This window comes from Varanus komodoensis, unplaced genomic scaffold, assembly GCF_004798865.1.
Source record: "Varanus komodoensis strain SLA01 unplaced genomic scaffold, ASM479886v1 scaffold1, whole genome shotgun sequence".
NCBI lineage: Eukaryota > Metazoa > Chordata > Lepidosauria > Squamata > Varanidae > Varanus > Varanus komodoensis.
Genome location: NW_025335268.1, coordinates 122579433 through 122589803, shown reverse-complemented (window position 1 = coordinate 122589803; position 10371 = coordinate 122579433). Strand labels below are relative to the sequence as shown.

General features: G+C 42.9%; 1 protein-coding gene across 3 annotated transcripts in view; it reads left to right on the top strand.

The window, feature by feature from the left end:
- The first annotated feature begins 847 nt into the window (after window positions 1-847).
- The window catches only part of TEAD3 (TEA domain transcription factor 3), a 95286-nt gene continuing 85762 nt past the window's right edge, over window positions 848-10371 (top strand). For all 3 annotated transcript variants that reach the window (XM_044443617.1, XM_044443626.1, XM_044443634.1), the window contains exon 1: window positions 848-1080. The gene's annotated coding sequence lies outside the window, so the exon portion shown is untranslated. The remainder of the gene's footprint in view (window positions 1081-10371) is intronic.

Sequence of the window (10371 nt, the reverse complement as noted above, 5' to 3'; positions counted from 1 at the left end):
ACCCATCCCTTTTTGCAAAGACATTTCAAAAAATCGGTCGGTGATTTATCTCACGGATTGCCTCCGCCCGGGAGTAAAAGGAAACTCGTTTTGCCTTCTTCCCCCAAACACCAGTTTCTATGCATGTTTACAGGGAGGTCAAACCTCATATAGGAATACAGCCGCACGAATAGTAATATTTATTTATTTTATATACCGTTCCTTCAGCACATTGCTCTCGGGACGGTTTACAGATCGCTGTAATTCTCATTCGGATCCAGTTTTTATTCAGCGCACTTTGTTATATAGCCTCCTTCGTCCAAGGAGCTCTGGCTGGCGCCTGGGACCTCTCGGCAATCTGTGTCAAAACTGCCCGTTGGGATGGGTTACATGCCTGGCCTGAGATTACACAACGAATTTGGAGGTGAAAGCGGGATGTGACCCCCCTTCTAAAGCTATCCACGCATAAAGATGCTCCCTCGGCGAAGAAGGGCGCCCCTCCGAGCTCCGTAGCAGTTCACTAAGCCGCTCGCACACAGACCAGATCCATGCACGCCCCTCCTGCAAAGAGTCCTGTCAGGAAAAAGCAACGCTCCCTCCACCCCGGCCCTCTCCATTTCGTTAGAGGTGGTTGTCCATAACGACCCAGCCTTTTCCAGTAAATGCATCTCGTTTCCTCCCAGCCCCCCTTCCGGCCTGCGTGCAGCAGAAAGAGCCCCCCCTCCGAGGGCGAGAGGGACCCGCTCCTCGCGTAAAGGCGGTCTCCTCCCCCGGCGATGGTGGAGGGGGAGGAGGCTGTCCATCCGCGAGAAGGGCGGGGGCTGATCCTGCTTCCCTTCCTTCCCTCCCTCCTTCTTTCTCTCTCTTTCCAAGTTTCTGCTCCTCCCTCCTTCGCACAAACTTTCCCGTCGCTCCTGGTCGGCTCCCGGCTAGCTTCCCTCGGTGCGCGGCGGATTCCTCCAGCAGCCAGCCCGCCAGCCTGCAGCGCCCCCTCCCCGCTTCTTCCTGCTGCCCTGTCACCTTCTCTCCCGAACCGAATCCGAGCCTCACCCGGCTACACCGGCGGAACCGCCACCTACCCTTCCCCGGACGGGGCACGGAGTAAGTAAGCCAGCAAAGCGCTCCCACCCCGGCCCTGGAAACTCTTTTCTTGGGAAGAGGAAGGAGAGGATTGGTCTCCACTGCGCCCCCTCGCCACACAGTTGTCCGGGGCGTCGCGGGGGGGGGGTCGGGGCTGCGCGCCGCCGTTTCCCCGCCCCCTGCCCCTTCACATAGTTTGCCTCCCCCAGACCAAAACTGCGAGCGCTCTCCCGCCTATACTGCTGGTCTAGAGGGAAAGCCCATTCCCCCCCCCATCTCTCCTCTTCTCCCCGCTCCCCGTTTCTCTCCTTGGCCGTGCCTTGTTGCGGTTTGTCTCTGGAGAAGGACACTGCATCCAGTCTGTATCCATGGAGCCTCTTGGGGTAACTTCTTTGGGGACAACTTTCTCTTTGCTTAGCAGACACTGGTGGAAGCCCAAGGTCTTAAAAAAGAATAACAGGCTTCTACGGTTTCCATTTGGAATATAAGCAAGGGCATGTTAAGTAGGCTTGGTTTCTGCCCCATTCCCAGTTTTCTCAGTTTTAAATTCTGAACTCTGTGGCCTGTAACCGATCCGGATTAATCCCCTTTTTTAACTTACACTTTGTCTATCCCAGTTGGTTATAACTAGCCTGTACTTCTTCCAAGACGGGTTGAGTGTAGGATCCAATGAAAATACAGCAAATCTGTTTCTGTATAAAAATAGTTTATATAGTCTTTTTTGTCTCTTGAGCAATAAGGACCTGTTCCACAAACTTTTGGGGTGCCTTTTAAAATTATGTATCAGAGGAAGTCTTCTAAAACAGCATTTTGTTCTCCTTGTGAGTGTACATACCGGCAGCTTGTACATAGGCCACCAGGGCATGGTGTTGACAACTCATGGATTGCACAAACACATTTCCTCAATTAATTACCTTTGTGTGTGATATTTGCGTAATGCTATATTTCTCACTCCTTGGTCACGTGCATGAAAACAAATGCGTGTGTAAACTTACGCTGTATTTAGGAAAGTTACATTTGAAATAGCACAGTTCTGGCATGTATGTAAGAAGGAAAAGTGCTACTATTGGGAGCTGTTACAACCTTAAACTAAAAAATCGAGGGGACATTGGAAAGACCAAGATGTTTGATTCAGTCATCAGGAAGGGAAGAGAAATACAGTTCTGACTGATTAGTTATGGGCATTTGACTTACAGTGTTAATGGATTAACAAGGATATAAGGAAGACATGAGACCAGAGGGCAGATAAGTTAAAGCAGGGCTTCATATCATCTTGTCATAAATAAAAGCCATGGCATATTGGTCATCCGACTAGGTCAGGACTGTGATGTGCTTTTTCCTTCCAAGTAGGTTGAATAGTTTTCGAAAGTAAAATGTTTTTGAGCAGGTATGTGCTTTGTGTGAAGTAACATCCAAATGAGCTTGGGCAGTGTTGATGCAGGAAAAGGTAAAGCTACTTCCAGGTGATATGCTTTCTTGTGAATAAGGATATGCTATTATTGAGGGGAGACCATTCAGAAGAATCAGGGTTAGGGTTAATAATAATCACATTGATATTGACATTTGGGACTTTGCAGAAGAATGTCCGTTGTACTGGAAGCCACTTGCTTGTGCTGAAGCCTTGCAGGCAGGTTGCTGTTTGGTCATGGCTCTGTAGGGTTCAATGTATGGTTGTTCACACAAGCCCAGACATGTGAGAGCTTGCACCGTTCAGGGGAATAGCTGTCTAGAAAACAGCACCTGGATTGCACTTCAGGTTGCTGAGCAAATGAAACTCTTAACTTCCCAAATGAAAACCTGCTTCTTTGGAGGGATTGCCTCTTAACTGTGCCCAGGAGCCTTTTAAATGAGTTACGTTTGTGTTGGGACCCAATGTGGGGGTGGGGGTGGGGGCAGGGAGCAGGACACTGACTTGCTTTCAGGCTGAACTTCTAGCTGCTTTGAGGCAGGGGTGGCGGCCAAGGTTTCAACTCGCTTATAGAGCTCTGGCAAGGTGTAGAAAAGAGCTGAAAATAAGTCACCAAGTTATGTACTTTTCCCATGAATCAGTGCAGGCTTACTGAGGTTCAAATCCTATAGAAACTAGTGTGGAAGTAAGCAGCACTGACTGATTTGTGAGTAGGCACATAGAGGATTGCACTGTTAATAAGGAAGTGAATTGAATTCAACTGGGATTATTTTTGAATAAACTTATTTAAGATTACACTGCAATATATAGAAATGAATGAGTGATAGTAATAGTTCTGTGGGTTCACCTATAGATGTCTGCTAATGAAATGCCTTCATATACTGATGTATTTTCCTTCGAGGGAGCTAATAACTTGTTAGTGTTATCCTATGAGGATTATGGCTTCAGAAAAAAGATAGCTATGTCTTATATTATGTATTTATATTATCAATTCAGTAAAGATACCATCTGCCCAAACTTTCTCACTGTGGACGAGTATGTAACCTACTTTAATTTTAAAGAAGGAATGCACCTTTAATCTGAACCACTCCAGTGTGCCTCTTCTGTAGCAACTTTCTTCTGTTTTAAAAGTGTCTGTACACAATCATGTAAGATAAGGTGGTGATTATTGGGTCATTTATAGCTTCACAAGACCTCCTTTTTTTAAATAAGGTTGAAGATCTAGTCAGAGTAGGTAAGTCAGAGGCAGCAAGATAGTATTATGAAAAATAGCATAATACTTTCTGCACCTCTGTAGCTCCAAAGAGCTCCTCTAAATAGAGTGTTAACACCAGTTAACACAATATTTTGTAAGTCCTGCTAGAAATCTAATTAAGTAAGATTTGAATTTTTATATGCAGTTTTTAAAAATGAAAAATTCACATGTACCATACCATACAATGGTATGGCATTTGATTGTTAAAATGTATCAAAACACTTCTGTCGGAAAGCTACTATGTATTTTAATAAATGATAATTGGATGCTTTTCATTTATATACATAATATACTGCTAAAGCAGATCTCCACTTTGGTTAATTCCATGTAGAGCTACAGAAAGAGAGCCAAATGACTAATTTTATATTTTCAAAGGGAGAGCATCTATTGTTTGTTTTGTATGTAGTGTTACAAAGCATTGCAAGAGTAGCACACTGCTAAATCTCGGTTCAACTATGAAACTCACTAGGTGATAATGAGTTAGTCACTGCCTTTCAACCTAATCTTCCTCACAGGGGAGTGATGGGGATAAAATGGAAAGAACTGTATATGCTGCTTTGAATTCCTTGGAGATGGGGCAAGATATAAATATAATAATTAAATAAACATTACTCTTCATCACCTTCAGTTTAATATTTACATCTGTTTTGCACCTCACACGGTCTAGCTTTGGGACAGGCAACCTGGTGCCTTCCAAATACTTTGGAGTAGAACTTCCCTAAGCCCCAGCCATCATGGCCAGTACTCAATGATCATTTAACTTAATTAAGGCTGCAAATATATGTATGTCCCATTCAGCACAGTAGGACTTAACATATGTACCTGCAAGTTTGCAGAACACCTTGCGCACACCCCATCTTATAAGTGCAGATTTGGGGTTTTCACAGTGCCTAGGAACATCTTTCTCATCCTTCCTCTCCCTCTCGGCCTAATATCCAGCCTGAAGAAGCATTCTAAGGAATTTCAAAACATCATCGTTACTTTGACTAATTAGTTGACCTATATGCAGCTGCACAACTTTCTGAAATTATTTCTATCCAGTTTGCAGGACTTTCTGAAGAGTCCAGATTTTTAGAAACTGAGTGTACAAAATGTGGTTCCTGCACATGAAACCACCCTTGCAAATTAGGATGTAGAACCATATCTGTGCAAGGATTTGATGAATGCCTCAGTGTATGTTTTCCAACGCATCTGAAGAAATCTGGCCTTGTATTGTTGATATTGGTGCAATCCTTAGGCTAAAAACATTCCCTTCTCCAGCCACAGGTTCTCTCATATTGAAGTATGCTACTGATGGGAATTATGAGCCTGAAAACTGTGTTTCATGGGACTAATAATATCTGTGCTTCTGATAAAAACCAAATTCTACGCTTCTTCTGTGCTGCCCACTGTTATTTAAGTAGAAATAAATCTCACTATGTTCTTTTGGACTTGTTTCCAGGACAGTGTACACAGGACTATGGTTTTCGCTTCCCCAGATATAAGAGCATAACAGTCTATACACAACTGTTTTAAGCTGACAGTGAATGTGTTTGAAAATGTGATTTACTGTTTTGCATAGGAGTCTGAACTGCCTTCAAACAGAACTAGAAGTAATGTCAATTGCTACAGTCTGATACCTTTCGTGAAACAAGTTTGGCAGCTCTTGGTCCAGTTTCCTTGTGGGATCTGTGCTTGTCTTGCAGAAACCACCAGCCCTATTGACAATAACTGGCCCTCCTTGTTTGCAGTTTCAGCAGAGATTAGGCATGCTGTGGATCTGCAATCACCTCCCCAATTTTACTGGTTCTGAGAAGAGAGAATTGTCTGCTTCCTGAGCAGTATCTGATTGGAACACATAATAATTTGATCCTGTTTGGATGTGATTTACAGAGTATCAGTTTGTAGGTTCTGTCGCACTCTCAGGCAGCATTTGCTTGCCACGCTAAAACTCATAGTTTAGTGCAACATGAATTAGCAGGAAAGAATCCATGGGGAGCCCACTGCCTCCTCCCTAGGCTTGATTGGGAAGAGGAGTCTGAGTGCTTTTCCACTTCTGGTTAGTTTGCTGTGTTCTTCAGATCAACAAACAAACATAGTTTGGTGAGCATGGACTATGATTAATTTCAAACAAGTCAACTTCAGACCATAGCACGAGCAAGACATTTCTGGTTTTGTTGTTAGAAGGTAACAACCCCAGATGCTCCGCTGCCTCCCGTTCTTTCTCTTCACTTTGCTTTTGGGCACTCAGGAGGAGGCAGCACTGAAAAGCCCCAAGGGGGAAAGTCTTGGTTAAGTCCTCTAGGGGACTTTTCAGAAATCTCAGGGAGCCTCTTCACTCACCTTTCGCTCCTCAAATATAACATAGACAGAGAAGTTCAGCACAGCATTAATGGAAAATGCGGCTCAAGGAATGCCTCTCCTGCTCTAAGTCTGGCTCTCTTGCACTGGAAGGGGCTGTTGCTCTGAGATGGGGCTTATGTTTTGCATTAAAAAAAGGCTCCAGGTTTAACTCCTGACATTTCTCAGTAGGGCTCCAGGAGACTCCGCAAGAGTGCAGAGAACTGTTGTCAGTCAGTGTACAATTTTGAGATAGATGGAGTGATTACCTGAGGTGGTATACAACTGCTTCCTTAATCTGTTAGGTCACTGATGGGCACCTAGTGGCCCTCAGCAGAATCTCAAAAGGCCTCTGGAAGTGTCAGCTCAGACATCTGGCAAGAATGGTCCCTCCCTAAGCTGGTAGTCTGCTGGGCATGGCCAGATGAGGGAGAGAAAGGAGGAATCAGAGGGACAGAAAAAGGGGCACAGAGGCAGAAGAGGTTGCCCTTCTTTGGACTCTTGTCACAAGTCTTCCTCTAAGAAATTATTCCTGAAGAAGGGTGGCCCTTAGCATAAAAAGATGCCCTAGCGCTGAAAAGGCATGAAGATTTCGTGCCCAGTAAGCCTACTTAGGATGGACATTTCAAAGCTGGAAGGCCACAGCTGAGAAGGTCAAGGTTTTGGACCAGGCCACAGAGCCAAGTCCCAAAACATGGGGGGGGGGGGCATTAGGCTGTGAAAGGCAGGCTTAGAAGCACCCAGAGGAGAACCTTCAAAAACTGTATTCATATAAATGCATTTGTGTAGGAGGCAGCTTTTCGGGTACCTGAGTCCCAGGCCCTTAGGTAACCAGGACACCTCTGCTACCTTTTTAATATACTGCAAGATGCACAAATTCACTGGTTCAGTTAATGCATTTTTACTTAACCTGGCTGACCTCTCTCCAAAAGAGAAGTAGTAAAGTGCTTCCTTTAAATGGAATTTCTCCATTTCTCAAAAGAAAAAAAATGTATGGTGAGGTTGCTAGGATGTATGGTAAGAACGAATCTTCTCTTCATGAAATTGTCAAAAAAAGAAATGTATATGTTGAATTGTATATGTATGTATTGTTCACTATTATCTGCAGTTTCAGACCTGCACTGAGGGGCTTGGAACTATCCCCGCAGATATGGGGGTCCGGCTGTACGCAGTGCTGTGAATGCACAGACATGCTGCCAGGTGTATTCCTATATTTGACAGGACAGCTTGATGAACGGTACAAGTGGCTGTGGCATCTCTTTTGCAGCTAAAAATCTAGTAAATTTAAGGCCAAAAGGGAGAATAAGGAAACCCTCCTTGCAGTGTCCCTTATATTGTCTCTGATTTACAGGAAGAGAAGGGGCAGTGCTTGCCCTGTTGTGTTAAGTTCTGAAAAAGTAACCTTCCAGGAGCACATTGTATGTGTGACTGTTGTGACTCAAAGGCATTCCTGTTTGTAATTTTGCCATTGTCTTTCATCCTGACCTATTATATCAGGACTCCTCGTATTGTATCATTCCCTCCTGGGATTAAGAAAGTCCAGCATATTTCATCAAAAATGCTAATTATAATTTTAATAAATGTGCTATATCTGGTGATCTTATGTTATGACATTCTTGGGAAGAACAATATTTAGAACTATATTGATAATAGTAGTTCCACCAAAAATGAATCCCAGTGCAGTTCACAGAAAAATAAGACACTCATAAAAACTATCCAAATACAACAGATGGAAAAAACAAAAAAGGTCAGCTTGCTAATACTAACCCCCCCCCCCCGAAAAGGTACATTTTTTCCCTTAATTTCCTTTATGAGATAGTGCCTGTCTTGTTTGATGGGACCCCTTCTCATATTGTATCCGTATGAATATTTGCTATTCCAATGTAGACTAAGCCTCATGCCAGAATATGGCAACTGTATCAGGCTTCTCTTATCCACTGAAAAGAATTAATATAAAGAAGTTTATTTATTTATTTATTTATTAAAACATTTTTATGCTGCCCCATTCGCCGAAGCCTTGGGGCGGCTTACAACAATAAGTTAAAATAATTATAATATAAATCAAGAATATAAACATTAAATTAAAATACAAAAATTCAGTATAAAATAAGCCGCCCTGGCCAGATAAAATCCAATAATATTAACAGTTAAAATGCCACTTGAATAAAAAGGTCTTCGCCAGGCGGACCTCTCTGGGGAGCGCGTTCCATAACTTAGGCGCCACCGCAGAGAAAGCCCTCCTCCAAGTACACACCCTCCTAATTTCTTTCCCGGAGAAGTTGCCACAGTATAGATCCTTTTGTGTCCCTTATAAACAATCAAGCAAAGTATCTTTTGGTGTCCTGTTAGAGTTCTCCTTATGAATTCTTTTTGCCATGTAGTGCCCTGACAATCTATGTTATCCATTGCAATATGCCCGTTGTTTGTCTCAAAATAAGGAAAGCACCTGTAGGCATATGACGAAGAGCTTTCACATCTGATGTGTATGTGTTCAATGTGGTCTTTTAGTTTTTACATGGGCTGGCCATTGCTCTGATCTTTCTGTGATGCCGCATGGTTACACAGTGTAGCCCTGGCCAGGGCGACTTATTTTATATTGTTATCTTTTGTATTTTAATTTATGTTGTGAGCCGCCCCGAGGCTTCGGCGAATGGGGCAGCATAGAAATGTTTTAATAAATAAATAAATAAATAAATAAATAAAATGCTGTGCTATTGTGTAAGGTGCCATTGGAGGATGGAGGGAATCAGTTAAGTAGTTAGAGAACTAGTGGTCTGTTCTCACTTTACTCAGTTTACTTGGATGTTTTGGTCTTCGGCTCCCATCAACCCCAGCTGTTATAGTTAATGGACAGGAATCATGGGAGTTAGAGTCTAAAACAACTGGAGGGCAACAGGTTGAGGAAGGATGCTTTAGGGCATCTTGTGCTGAAACAGATGATGAAGAAAAGGAAATTACTATTGTGGCTACCTGGACATTCGAGCCACTTGGGTCAGAATTTATGGTACATAGCAATGGAAATAGCTAAGACAAATTATTAGGTGATTTTTTTATTCCTCTCTAAAATAAATGAGCATTGAACTGAAGTTAGGATTTTCAGAAACACCTGGTAATAATCTAAATCCACCCCCGCTCATGGCAGTGTTGAAGTTCAGCAAGAGTAAGAGGAGGTCAGTGCTGAAATACTTAATTTCCCTCTTTGGGCAACATGAAGGAGACTGTACTAGGAGCCCAATTATAAACCAGATCTCCAAATCCATGACTAGTGGATTAGGCCACAAATATTGCCTGTACGTGATGACTATCACCTGATCTTTCACCAGAATATTTCAGAAAATTATTGGGAAATTTGCAAATGTATAATGTATTTATTTTCTTTAAAAAGGAACTTCCAATACAAATGAAGACTGTTAGACTAGTGAGATTAGTTTTTTCCCTATCCGATTCCCCCAGGATGTGCCGGCAGGGTGAACCTCTTTGTCATTTCCAGCCAACGTGAACTATATTGGGAATGATGAGAGTTGCAGTCCAACATATATGGCGGGCAGCTAGTTGGGAAAGGCTGAGTTAGATCAATCAATTAAAATATTTTCACTGTTGCAAAATATGCTCTACATAAGTTGGGCTGCAGGGTTCTTGTTTTTTAAAGGATATATAGCACAAATGCCTGCTAAACTCTTGGGAGGCAAACACAACCTTCGATGAAACATTCCCCATTCATTCTCACAGGGAAGGAAACCCTTAAATGTTGCTTGCTGCAACACATGTGCATGTAATCTAAAAACAAATGTTGGATTTTCCTCTCCAGGGCTATTCTTGCATCTCTGTATAAAGTTATGCAGTTAATCTTCTTTTGGTTGACACCTGTAACTATTAATGATGGTGGTAGGGGAGTTCTTAGGTTTAGTAGAGACAATTAAGCATATAATTAAGCATGATAGTATTGTTGAATTCTGGATCATCTTGAAGTATGAATGCAGCTGCACTAGCAAGCGAGTATTTGTTAACCACGAATCACTGAGAAAGAAAACCGTGTTTGTTGTTGAGTATTAAACTTTGTGTTGTTTAAACCATGGGCTTTTGTTACATGGGAAGCCAATAGTATGGGTCATTCAAGGGTCGTTTTGCCAAGCTGCAGAGGTGGTGGACAAGAGCAGTAAACAACAACAAACCATCCACTGTGTACGCTATTACTATAGCACTTGAAAGGCATCTGGGGTACAGAGCGGGACTGGGAAAGGAGGAAGGAAGGAAACAACACAGGGACTGAGGAAGCAAACTATGGTTTGTTTGATCACCCGGCAGACAAACCCTAGGCAGGGCAAAATCC